This window comes from Hemiscyllium ocellatum, chromosome 4 (genome assembly GCF_020745735.1).
Source record: "Hemiscyllium ocellatum isolate sHemOce1 chromosome 4, sHemOce1.pat.X.cur, whole genome shotgun sequence".
NCBI lineage: Eukaryota > Metazoa > Chordata > Chondrichthyes > Orectolobiformes > Hemiscylliidae > Hemiscyllium > Hemiscyllium ocellatum.
Window position 1 is genome coordinate 140,918,488 of NC_083404.1, and position 13,349 is coordinate 140,931,836.

A 13,349-nucleotide genomic window follows, 5' to 3' on the forward strand; every position below is an offset into this window, starting at 1 on the left:
TTAAAGCACAGCAGGTCAGGCAGCATCCAAGGAACAGGAAATTCGACGTTTCGGGCGTAAGCCCTTCATCAGGAATGCTGATTAGAGGACATCTTATTTAGCAAGCTGTTGCCTGAAGGAGCACATTCAGCATTGTGTGGCTTCAGTTGGCTGAAGCTCTTTTCATAACAAGAACAGTATTTATCTACAGTACTCCACTTTCTACTTTTGTCTCTAAGTGGTGTCTTAATCAGACACCTTGGTTTTCATGTAGCAGTTTGCTGTCCCATTTTGGTGACTGCACTTTGTTCACTAGTACACTCTAGAGTTTCTGCTCACAAAAGCTGCAGTCTTTATTCTTGCTCCTGCTTTCTTGAAGTCTGAGGGATTTTTTTTTACATTATCTAATAGGATTTTATGTAAACAACACTTGATGCCTCCACTTGAGGGAGATTTCTCCAACTAGAGCACATTATGTCCTCTCTCTAGAGATTCCTTGCCATCTACACATGCATTTAAAGCACAACTGTAAATGCTGTAGCTGCCATCAAAGCACTTGAAAGGGATTGTTTTTCTTTAAAACCAGGTCCATGATGAGGCTCCCTATTAGCCAAGGCATAGGCAGGTCAGACCTAATTTTTGTCAAATATTGGGTCAGGTTCAAGGACCTGAATGGCCTCCTTAGATTCTTCACAACAAACATTTTTACTTAATTTTTTTTTCTTTTGACAAAAAGGACGCTGCAAGGTTTTCATCTTGTATTTACCAGGACAACTAAGAAATAGTGATGTTAAGGGGAAGGCTGTTTTGTGCAGGAGAATAGTGACTGGATGGCAAGTACTGACCTCTAGTAGAAACATGACCATGGAGACTGTGTAATGACAACACCTCTACTAACTTGTTCATGCAGTATTATTAACTGCTTTTCCCCTTTTTAAACTGGCAATAGTGAATTGTTTGGATTTTTGACAAATAAAAGCAGGACTGAAGATCTAAGAGCAAAATTTTATGCAGCGACAGTGACCAATCAGCCCATCACTAACCACAATGAAGGATCTAACCTGGCTTCACACTTGCAGCAATACGGTGGAGAGGAAGAGATTTAAAATCTGGCAGATAACGTGCCATACCTAAAAAGGCCTTCAATCTACATGTGCATAGCTGTACCAATAGGAGAATAGATTTGAAGATATGGCAGACTTGTGTCAGTTTGGGACAAGGTGAGAGAGGGAGGTATGCCTCCCCAGGGAAAGCAGTAGATGTTCTGTGGTAGTGGGGGCTAGTGCAGATGAAGAACCTTACACCGAAACCAACATCCCTGCTGGCTTGAGCTGATTAAGTGAGAAGTAATACTTGTCGGTCAGACAATGACTGATTCTCTCCTAAAAGAGAAAATCTATAGCTCCGTGCTGGGGTAGCAAGTTAATTTGGATGAGGAAAACTAAAGCACTGTAGCTAAGAATGTAGATGACAAAAATAAGTGGGAGGATGTAGGTGGAAAGATAGAGACCAGTAAGTAGGCAAAATACTTGACAGACTAAAATGTGAGGTTCAGCACTTTAGCAAGAAGAATAAAGGTGCTGAATATTATTTAAATTGATGAAGAATGCAGAAAGCTATATAGCACCGAGGGATTTAGGAGTCCTCATCCTAAGAAATAAGTAGGAGATTCTCATTTTTCAAACTCATTCAGTGTAATCATGGCTGATCGTTTAACTCCATACCCTGTTTCTGCTTTCTCCCCACACCCTTTGATATGTTTAGCCCTCAGTCTCCATGTGCAGCACATGGACTGCAGTGATTTTAAAAGGACAGTTCGTTGTTTCCTCAAGGGCAGCCCGGGACAGGTAATGAATGCTGGTCCAGCCAGTGACATCTACATCCCACAAGTGAACCTTTTTTAAAAACAAAATTGATAATTCCTCAAGCATTCGGTGTTTTGGCCTCAACTGCTTTGTATGGCATAGAATTCCACAGGCTCACCACTCTCTGGATGAAGCAATTTCACTTAATCTCCGTCCTTATATACACAGGCTTTGGAAACATCCAGATCCTCTCCTTAGGGGCAACGTGGTGGCTCAGTGGTTAGTGCTGCTGCCTCAGCGCTAGGAATCAGAGTTCAATTCCAGCCTCAGGTGACTGTCTGTGTGGAGTTTGCGCATTCTCCCAGTGTCTGTGGGTTTCCTCCGGGTGCTCCGGTCTCCTCCCACAATCTAAAGGTGTGCAGGTTAGGTGAATTGGCCATGATAAATTGTCCATAGTGTTCAAGGGTGTGGACTTGTTGGGCTGAAGGGCCTGTTTCCACACTAAGGATTCTATGATTCTACCTAAACCTGTCATCCATTTTCAAAGGATCTGTATCCCTTTGCTCCCTGCCCATTCATGTATCTGTCTAGATACATCTTAAATAATGCTATTGTGCCCGCCTTTACCCATCCACTGGCAACATGTTCCAGGCACCCAGCACCCTCTGCGTAAAGATCTTTCCAAGCATATCTCCCTTAGCATTTTCCCTCCTCACCTTGAACTCGTGACCAGTAATTAAGACCCCCACTCTGGGAAAAAGCTTCTTCCTATCCACCCTGTCTATACCTCTCATAATTTTGTAGACCTCATTCAGGTTCTCCCCTCAACCTTTGTTTTTCTAATGAAAATAATCCTCATCTACTTAACCTCTCTTCACAGCTGGCACCCTCCATACAAGGCAACATCTTGGTGAACCTCCTCTGCATCCTCTCAAAAGCATCCACATCCTTTTGGTAATGTGGCGATCAGAACTGTACGCTGTATTCCAAATGTGGCCAAACCAAAGTCTTATACAACTGTAACATGACTTGCCAACTCTTGTACTCAATACCCTGTCTGACGAAGGAAAGCATGCTGTATGCTTTCTTGACCACTCCATTGACCTGTATTGCCACCTTCAGGGAACAATGGACCTGAACACCCAGATCTCTCTGTACATCAATTTTCCCCATGGCTTTTCCATGTACCTTATAGTTTGCTCTTGAATCGGATCTTCAAAAATGTATCATCTCGCATTTGCCTGGATTGAGCTCCATCTGCCATTTCTCTGCCCAACTCTCCAATCTCACTATATTCTGCTGTATTTTGACAGACCCCTTCACTATCTGCTACTTCACCAATCTTAGTGTCATCTGCAAACTTGCTAATCAGACCACCTATACCTCCCTCCAGATCATTTATGTATATCACAAACAACAGTGGTCCCAGCACGGATCCCTGTGGAACACTGGGCACAGGTCTCTATGTTGGGAAACTCACTTCCACGACTACTCTGTCTGTTGCTGCACAGACAGTTCTTTATCCATCCAGCTAGTATACCCTGCACCCCATGCAACTTCACTTTCTCCATCAGCCTACTGTGAGGAACTTTATCAAACATCTTACTGAAGTCCATGTACATGACATCTATAGATCTTCCCTCATCAATCAACTTTGTCACTTCCTCAAAGAATTCTATTAAGTTGAAATTCTATTAAGCTGCTCAAAACTATGTTCCCTGTTACTGACAAGCGCATTTTCTTCCCAACGTACATAGATCCTATCCCTCAATATCTTCTCTAGCAGCTTTCCTAATATTTACATCAGGCTCACTGGACTACAATTACCTGGATTATCCCAGCTACCTTTCTTAAACAAGGGGACAACAGGAGCTATTCTCCAGTCCTCTCGGACCTCACCTGTGTTCAGGAATGTTGCAAGGATATCTGTTAAGGCCCCAGCTATCTCCTCTCTTCCTCAGTAACCTGGATAGATCCCATCCGGACCTAGAGACTAGTCCACCTTAGAATACCAATACTTCCTCTCTCCTTATGCCAACTTGACCTAGAGTAATCAAATATCTATCCCTAACCTCAACAATCATCATGTCCTCTCCTCTGTGAATACTGATACAAAGTACTCGTTAAGAATCTCACCCATTCTCTCTGACTCCATGCATAACTTTCCTCCTTTGAGTGGGCCAACCCTTTCTCTCATTACTCTCTTACTCCTTATATATGAATAAAATGTTTCTAAAGATATTTCATGACCCTTTTTAGCCCTCTTAATTCCTCATTTCAAATTGGTCCTACTTTCCCGATATTCGTCCAAAGCTTCGTCTGTTTTCAGTGGCCTAGACCTAATGTACGTTTCCTTTATCCTCTGAGCTAGTCTCACAATTTCACCTGTCAACCATGGTTGCCTAGTCTTGCCATTTCCATCCCACATTTTCAAAAGGACATGTCTGTCCTGCATTCTAATAGCCTCTCTTTGAAGGCCTCCCACATATCAAATATGGATTTACCTTCAAACAGCTGCTCCAATCTACATTCACATACAGCTCCTGCCGAATTTTGATATAGTTGGCCTTTCCCCAATTTAACTCTTCCTTAGCACCACTCTTGTCCTTGTCCATGAATATTCTAAAACATATGGAATTGTGATCATTTATTCCCAAAGTAATCCCCGACTGAAACTTCAACCACCTGGCTGGGCTCATTCCCCAAAACCAGGTCCAGTATGGCCCCTTCCCAAGTTGGACTATTTACATTCTGCTTTAGAAAACCTTCCTGGATGCTCCATTTAGACCTCTAACACTAAGTGAATCCCAGTCAGTGTTGGGAAAATTAAAATCTCCTATCACCACCACCCTGCTGTTCCTACATCTTTCCATAATCTGTTTACAAATTTGTACCTCTGTCTCACGCTCGCTATTGGGAGGTCTGTAGTATAGCCCCAACATTGTTACCGCACCCTTCCTATTTCTGAGTTCTGCCCATATTGCCTCACTGCTCGAGTCCTCCATAATGCCCTTCTTCAGCACAGCTGTGATAGTCTCTCTGACCAGTATTGCAACTCCTCCACTCCTTTTACCTCCCTTTCTATCCCACCTGAAGTATCTATATCCTGGGATATTTAGTTGCCAATCATGCCTTTCCCTCAACCATGCCTCAGTAATAGCAATAACATCATACTCCCAGATACTAATCCAACCCCTATGTTCATCTGCCATACCGACTACACTTCTCACATTAAAACTAATACATCTGAGACCAGCTGTCCCTTTGTGTTCATCATCTGCTCCCTGCCTACTCTTCCCCTTAGTCACGCTGACTTCATGATCTAGTTTCTTACAGGCTTTAGTTACTGCCTCCTTACTGTCCACTAACCACCTCGTTTGGTTCCCATCCCCCTGCCACATTAGTTTAGACCCTCCCCAACAGCATTAGCAAAAGCACCCCCAAGGACTTGGTTCCAGTCTGGCCCAAAGTTTGTTTTATTAATTTGTGGGATTTATGTGTTGCTTGCTGACCAGCATTGGTAGCCCATCCCTGTTTACCCCTTGAGAAGGTGGGGGTGAGCTGCCTTCTTGAATCGCTGCAGTCCACTTGCTGTGGGTTGACCCACAATGCTGCTTGGGAGGGAATTCCAGGATTTTGACCCAGCGACACTGAAGGAATGGCGGCATATTTCCAAGTCAGAGTAGTGAGTGGCTTGGAGGGGATCTTGTAGCTGGTGGTGTTCCCAAGTACCTACTGCCCTTGTCCATCAAGATGGAAGTGGTTGTGGGTTTGGAAGGTGCAGTGTAAGGATCTTTGGTGAATTTCTGCAATGCACCTTATAGGTAGTATACACTGCTGCTACTGAGCATCGGTGGTGGAGGGATTAGTGCTGATCAAGTGGGTTGCTTTGTCCTGGACTATGTCAAACTTCTTGAATGTTGTTGGAGCTGCACCATTCAGGGCAAGTGGGGAGTATTCCATCACACTCCTGACTTGTGCCTTGTAGATAGGTTTTGGGGTGTCAGGAGGTGCATTACTCGCTGCAGTGTACCTGGTCTCTGATCTGCTCTAGTAGCCAGAGTCCAGTTGAGTTTCTGGTCAATGGTAACCCCAAGGATGTTGACAGTGGGGGATTCAGTGATGGTAATACTGTTGAATGTTAAGGGGTGATGGTTAGAGTGTCTCTTCTTGGTGATGGACACTGTCTGGCATTTGTGTGGTGTAAATGTTACTTGCCACTTGTTGGCCCAAGCCTTCAGTATCTGAGGAGTCGTGCAGTCATCGGCTAACAATCCCCACGTGACTTTATGACACAGGAAAGGTCATTGATGCAACAGCTGAAGAGTGTTGGGTCTGGGACACTACCCTGAGGGACTCCTGGAATTGAGATGACTGACTCTCCACAACCACAACCATCTTCCTTTGTGCCAGGTATGATTCCAACCAGTGGAGTGCTTGCCCCCTGATACCCATTGATTACAGGCGAAAGTGAGGACTGCAGATGCTGGAGTTTAGAGTCAAGAATGTGGTGCTGGAAAAGCACAGCAGGCAGACAGCATCCAAGGAGCAGGAAAATTGATGTTGCCTGATCAATTGATGTTGCCAAAACGTCGATTTTCCTGCTCCTCAAATGCTCCCTGACCTGCTGTGCTTTTCCAGCACCACACTCTTGACCCATTGATTTCAGTTTTGCCAGTGCTCCTTAGAACAAAGAACAAAGAAAATGTACAGCCCAGGAACAGGCCCTTCGGCCCTTCAAGCCTGAGCCGATCCAAATCTACTGTCTCAACCTGTCGGTCAATTCCTAAGCATCTGTATCCCCCTGCTCCCCACCTACTCGTGCATCAGTCCAGACGCATCTTAAATGAATCTACCGTGCCTGCCTCTACCACCCCTGCTGGCAACGCGTTCCAAACACCCACCACCCTCTGTGTGAAGTACTTGCCGCATGTATCCCCCTTAAACTTTCCACCTCTCACCTTGAAAGCATGACCTCTCGTTATTGAATCCTTCACCCTAGGAAACAGTGTATCTCTATCCACCCTGTCTATACCCTTCATGATTTTGTAAACCTCAATCAGGTCCCCCTCAATCTCCTTTTTTCTAATGAAAATAAACCTAACCTATGCAACCTCTCTTCATAGCTAGCACCTTCCATACCAGGCAACATCCTCGTAAACCTTCTCTGCACCCTCTCCAAAGCATCCACATCCTTTTGGGAATGTGGCGCCCAGAACTGCACACAGTTTTCTAAATGCGGCCGAACCAATGTCTTGTCCAATTTTAACATGACCTGCCAGCTCCTATCCTAAATACCCCGTCCAATGAAGGCAAGCTTACTTTCTTGACCACTCTATCCACCTGTGCAGCAACCTTCAGGGTACAATGGACCTGCACTCCCAGATCTCTCTGACCATCAACTTTTCCCAAGGCTCTTCCGTTCATTGTATAATTCACTCTAGAATGAGTCTTGCCTAAATGCATCACCTCACATTTGTCTGGATTGAACTCCATCTGCCACTTTTCCGCCCAACTCTCCAGTCTATCTATATCCTCCTGTATTCTCTGACAGCCCCCTATGTTTTTTCCTACTCCACCAATGTTCATGTCATCTGCAAACTTGCTGATCATACCAACAGTGCCCTCTTCCAGAACATTTATGTATATCACAAACAACAGTGGCCCCAACACTGACCCCTGTGGAACACCACTGGTCACCTTTCTCCATTTCGAGAAACGCCCTTCAACTACTACTCCCTGTCTCCTGTTGCTTAAAAAGTTCTTTATCCACCTAGCTAGAACACCCTGCACACCATGTGACTTCACGTTCTCCATTAGTCTACAATGGGGAACCTTATCAAACACCTTACTCAAGTCCATGTATACAACCTCAAAAGCCCTCCCCTCATCTAGCAACTTGGTCACTTCCCAAAAGAACTCTATTAATTTGGTAAGGCACGATCTCCCCCACACAAAACCATGTTTTCTAAATATAAATATATCCTGTCCCTCAGTACCCTCTCCAGCAACTTCCCCATCACCGACGTCAGGCTCACTGGTCTGTAGTTACCTGGAATATCCCTACTACCCTTCTTGTACAGGGGGACAACATGAGCAACCTTCCAGTCTTCCGGCACCTCACCTGTATTTAAGGATGCCACAAAGATATCTGCCAGGGCCCCAGTTATTTCCTCTCTCGCTTCCCTCAGCAACCTGGGATAGATCCCATCCGGTTCTGGGGATGTGTCCACCTTAATATCCTTTAGCCTATCCAACACATCTTCCTTACTTATGTCAATGTGATCCAAACTAATCAAACTTCTAACTTTAGTCTCAACATTCATCATGTTCCTTTCCTTGATGCCATACTCAGTCAAATGCAGCCTTGATGTCTAGTGCTGTCACTCTCACTTCACCTCTGAAATTTAGCTCTTTTGCCCATGTTTGAACAAAGGCTGTAATGAGGTCAGGAGCTGTGTGACCCTGGCAACACCCAAACTGGGCATCACTGAGCAGGTGTTGCTTGATAGCACTGTTGATGAGCCCTTCCATCACTTTACTGATGATGGAGAGTCGACTGACTGGGCAAGAATTGGCTGGGTTGGATTTCTCCTGCTTTTTATGTACAGGACATACCTGGGCAATTTTCCACATTGTCAGGTAGATGCCAGTGTTGGAATTGTACTGGAACATCTTGGCTAGCGGAGCGGCAAGTTCTAGAGCACACATCTTCAGTACTATTGCCGGAATGTTCTCAGGGCCCATTGCCAGTGCCTCCAGCCCTTTCTTGATATCACGTGGAGTGAACTAATGAAGTGTGGTATCTGTGATGCTGGGGATCACAGGAGATTCCAAGATGGATCATCCACTCAGCACTTCTGACTGAAGATTGCTGCAAATGTATCAGCCTTATCTTTGCCTTACTGTGCTGGGCTTCTCCATCACTGAGGATGGGGATAGTTGTGAAGCCTCCTCCTTCAGTGAGTGATTTGATTTTCCATCACCATTCCCCACTGGAAGTAGAAGGGCTGAAGAGCTTAGATCTGATCTGTTGGTTGTGGGATCGTTTAGCTCTGTCTGTCACTTACTATTTATGCTGTTTGGTAAGTAGTCCTGTTTGGGAGCTTCACTCGGTTGACACCTCATTTTCAGGTATGCCTGATGCTCCTGGCATGGCCTCCTGCGCTCTCCACTGACCCAGGGTTGATCGCCTGGCCTGGTGGTAATGGTTGAGTGGGGGATATACCGGGCCGTGAGGTTATAGATTGTGCTGGAATACAGTTTAGATTAGATTAGATTACTTACAGTGTGGAAACAGGCCCTTTGGCCCAACAAATCCACACTGACCCTCCGAAGAGCAACTCCCCCGATTCATTCCTCTACATTTACTCCTTCACCTAACACTACGGGCAATTTAGCATGGCCAATTTACCCAACCTGCACATCTTTGGACTGTGGGAGGAAACCAGAGCACCCAGAGGAAACCCGTGCAGACACTGGGAGAAAGTGCAAACGCCACACTGACAATTGTCTGAGGCGGGAATTGAAGCCGGGTCTCTGGTGCTGTGAGGCAGCAGTGCTAACCACTCCACAATGCATCATGGATGCCCAGTCTTGGCCTACTAGATTGGTTCAAAGTCTATCCCATTTAGCATGGTCCCATTTAATGTGACACAGTATGATGGAGGGTATTCTCACTGTGAAGGCAGGACTTTGTCTCCATAAGGACAGTGCAGTGGTCACTCTTACTGACACTGTCATGACAGATGCTTCTGCAGCCAGCAGATTGGTAAGGATGAGGTCAGGTATGTTTTTCCCTTTTGTTGGTTCCCTCACCACCTGCCGGAGACCCAGTCCAGCAGCTATGTCCTTTAGGACTCGACCAGCTCGATCAGTCATGCTGCTGCTGAGTCACTCTTGGTGGTGGGACACTGCAATCCCCCACCTAGAGGACAGTTTGTGTCCTTGCCACCCTCAGTGCTTCCTCCAAGTAATGTTCAACATGGAGGGGTACTGCTTTATCAGCCATAGGAGGACGGTACGTGGTAACCAGTAAGAGGTTTTCTTGCCCATGTTTAACCTGAAACAATGAGACTTCATGGAGTCCGAAGTCGACGTCAAGGACTCCCAGGACACTCCCTCCCGACTGTATACCGCCGTGCCACCACCTCTGCTGGGTCTTCACTGCCAATGGGACGGGACTTATCTGGGGATGGTAAAGGCGGTGTCTGAGGTGTTATCTGTAAGGTGTAGACTGTCCAATTTGTAATAGCCCCACCTCCTCCAGAACCGTTGTCAAAACTCTGACCGTCTCCCTCCCCTACCATTTCCCAAACCACGCATTCATCCTGCCTATTGTTTCAGTCCTACTCTAACATGTGACACTGTTAGCAATCCTGAGATTACTAATTCTGAGCTCCTACTTTTTAACTGACTCCTAACTCCCTAAATTCTGCTTGTAGGACCTCATCCTGTTTTTTATCTTTAATCATTGGTGCCTATATGCACCATGACAACTGGCTGTTCACCCTCCCCTTGAGAATGTTCTGCAGCCAATCGGAGACATCCCTGACCTGTACACCTGGGAGGCAACATTCCATTCAGGAGTCTCGTTTCTGACCACAGAACCACCTATCTAATCCCACTACAATTGAATCCTCTATGACTATAGCCCTTCCACTGTTTCCTGCCCTTCTGTACAGCAGAGCCAGTCATGGTGCCATGAACCTGGCTATTGCTGCCTTCCCCTGGTGAGCCATCTACCCAACAGCGTCCAAAGCGGTACACCTGTTTTGGGGGGAGATGACTGCAGGGGACACCAGCACTGCATTCCTGCTTTTTCTCTGCCTTTTGGTCACCCATTCTATTTCTCCCTCAGCAATCCTAATCTGTGATGTGACCAATTCACTAAAAGTAGTTAGTGACTACCTCAGCATCACGGGTGCTCCAAAGTGAGTGTATCTGCAGCTCCATGCGGTCTAACAAGAGCTGTAGCTGGACACGCTTCCTCCATGTGAAGGAGCCAGGGACATCAGCCGCGTCCCAGAACTTCCACGTTGAGTAAGAGGAACATAACACGGGTCTGAGATCTCCTGCCATTTTTAATCTTAAACTTAACTTAGTCAAACCATAATATCAAATAATAGGTAAGAGAGAAAAAGAAAATGTTTTACCGATCACACAATAAAAAAGAAATAGAAAACCCTGACATTATCAACACCTGAGGCGGCAGGTGGGAGACGCCACACGTCGTATCTCGAGTTCAGCTGTTGCCCAAATATATTAGTTCAGTCACCTTCCCAGAGTGCAGTTCGACCACTCCCACTCAGCTCCTCGCTCTCCCTGACTCTTGAGGTAAGTCCTTTTGGGGGGAAATTTACCTTCCAAGCAGCCCCCCGGTCCTCGCTCTCCCCGCTTCTGTAGCTGCTGGAAATGGGCGAGCTTGTTGAAATAAATTAGATTCTTTAGAAAGTTGATATAAAGTAGATGCAGAAAGGCTGTTTCTCTGATGAAGAGTCATCTAGACTTGAAACATTAGCTTGTTTTCTCTCCATGGATACTGCCTGACCTGCCGTGATCTCCAGCATTTTTTGTTTTCAGTCCAGGTTTCAGCATCTGTGTTAATTCGCTCCTAAGGTTGTTTCCCTTGTGTGAGAATCTAGAACTAGATGGCATCATCTCAGAATAAGAGGTTGGCTATTGAAAACATGTTCAAAGGCCTGAACATCCTTGGGGTTCCTATTGACTAACAACTGAATTGGACCATTGCCACAGCAAGAGGAGTCAGGAATGTGAAAGGATAATTTCCACTTCCTGGATGAGTGCAACTCTAATTTGATACTATCCAAGACAAAGCAGCCTGCTGGGATTGGTATCCCATTCTATTCATCCTGCATTGTCTCCTTACACCTTCACTCCTTCCACCTAGGATGTAGTTTGACAAATATGTGTATTTTCTACAAAAGACATTGCAGCCACTCACTAAGGCTCCTTCAGCAGCATCTTGCAAACCTGCAACCTGTAGCATTTCAAAGATGAGGACAGCAGGTGAGTGGGGATAATACCAAAAGAATATTTCCCTCCAAGCCACACACAATCCTGACTTGGAAACAGACCGTCACTCCTTCACTGTCACTGCCTCGAGATCCTGCAACATCAGTGTGCGCATACCTACTGCAGGAGCTGTGAACAGTCAAGAAGGCAGCTCCCCAGTATTCTCCATGAATGTGAAGGATTTTTTTTTATTGAGTTCAATAAGCACCAAACATGGTGATAATATCATGTGGATTTAAGATTAGAGTAAAATAAGACCTTCTGGGTGACAGACCTCCCCATAGTCTTTGTAGTTAGGGCAAGTCTATTCTTATAACTGGTTTCAGAGATGCAAAAGAAACTACCTAATTACTTTATAAGCCTCTTCTTGCTAAACTGAAAATTGGCATTTAAACAGGAATGAACCAAGGCACTTAGAAATGGTGGATGGCAGTACACATTGTGACCATCATCTTCTCTCGGGCAATTAGGGATGGGGCGGGCGGATATGAATGCTGGTACAGACAGCAATACCGACATCCCATCAATTTTTTAAAAATTAATGAGAATATGGAGATGATTCAAAATTAATTAGTTTTGGTATCAGCGTGAATTAAAGTTGAAATGAGGTACACAGAAGAGTAGGAGAAACAACTTGAAACAATATGGAATTGGGTGACAGCAGATACGGTCCAAAGTAGATTGGAATGGAAGTTAGTGTAGCAATGTTTCCATCACAAGTAATCACATAGGAAAATGTTCACTGAGATCCAGTCCAGAAAAGAGGCCTGGATAATCAAAATTCCTGAATATCAGGGATACAGGAAAGATAGGAGGAAAAAGATATCAGCAGTTTAAATAATAGTGTTTTAAAGATTACAACATAGTGTTTCAGAGGGAGAACCATGAAACAGTGACTAAAGTTCTACCTTTAGCTAATTCTGCCTTCAATGACTTACCAGACTAATGCCATTTACAAGTTCGCTGATGACCCCACCATAGTCAGTCAAATCTCAAGATGGTGATAAAACAGACTACAGACGGGAGGTGGGAGACCTGGAAAAATGGTGCACTGAGAACAACCGAGCTCTCAATGCCAGCAAAACCAAGGGACTCATTATTGATTTTCGGCGGGATATTACCCATGCCCCCCTCCACATTAACAGCACAGAGATGGAATGAGTGGAGAGTGTTAATTTCTGGGAGTGGTCATCCACAACAAGCTTTCTTGGACTCTTCATGTGGTTACAAAGGCCTAACAACATCTCTTCTCCCTCAGGCAGCTGAAGAAATTTGGCATGACAGTGAATACCCTTACCAATTCCTGATGAAGGGCTTTTGCCCGAAACGTCGATTTCGCTGCTCGTTGGATGCTGCCTGAACTGCTGTGCTCTTCCAGCACCACTAATCCAGAATCTGGTTTCTAGCATCTGCAGTCATTGTTTTTACTTAATTTTTATAGGTATGCCATTGAGAGCATTCTGTCTGGATGTATCACTGCCTGGTATGGCAACTGTACCATTCAAGATCGGAGACAGTTACAGAGAGTGA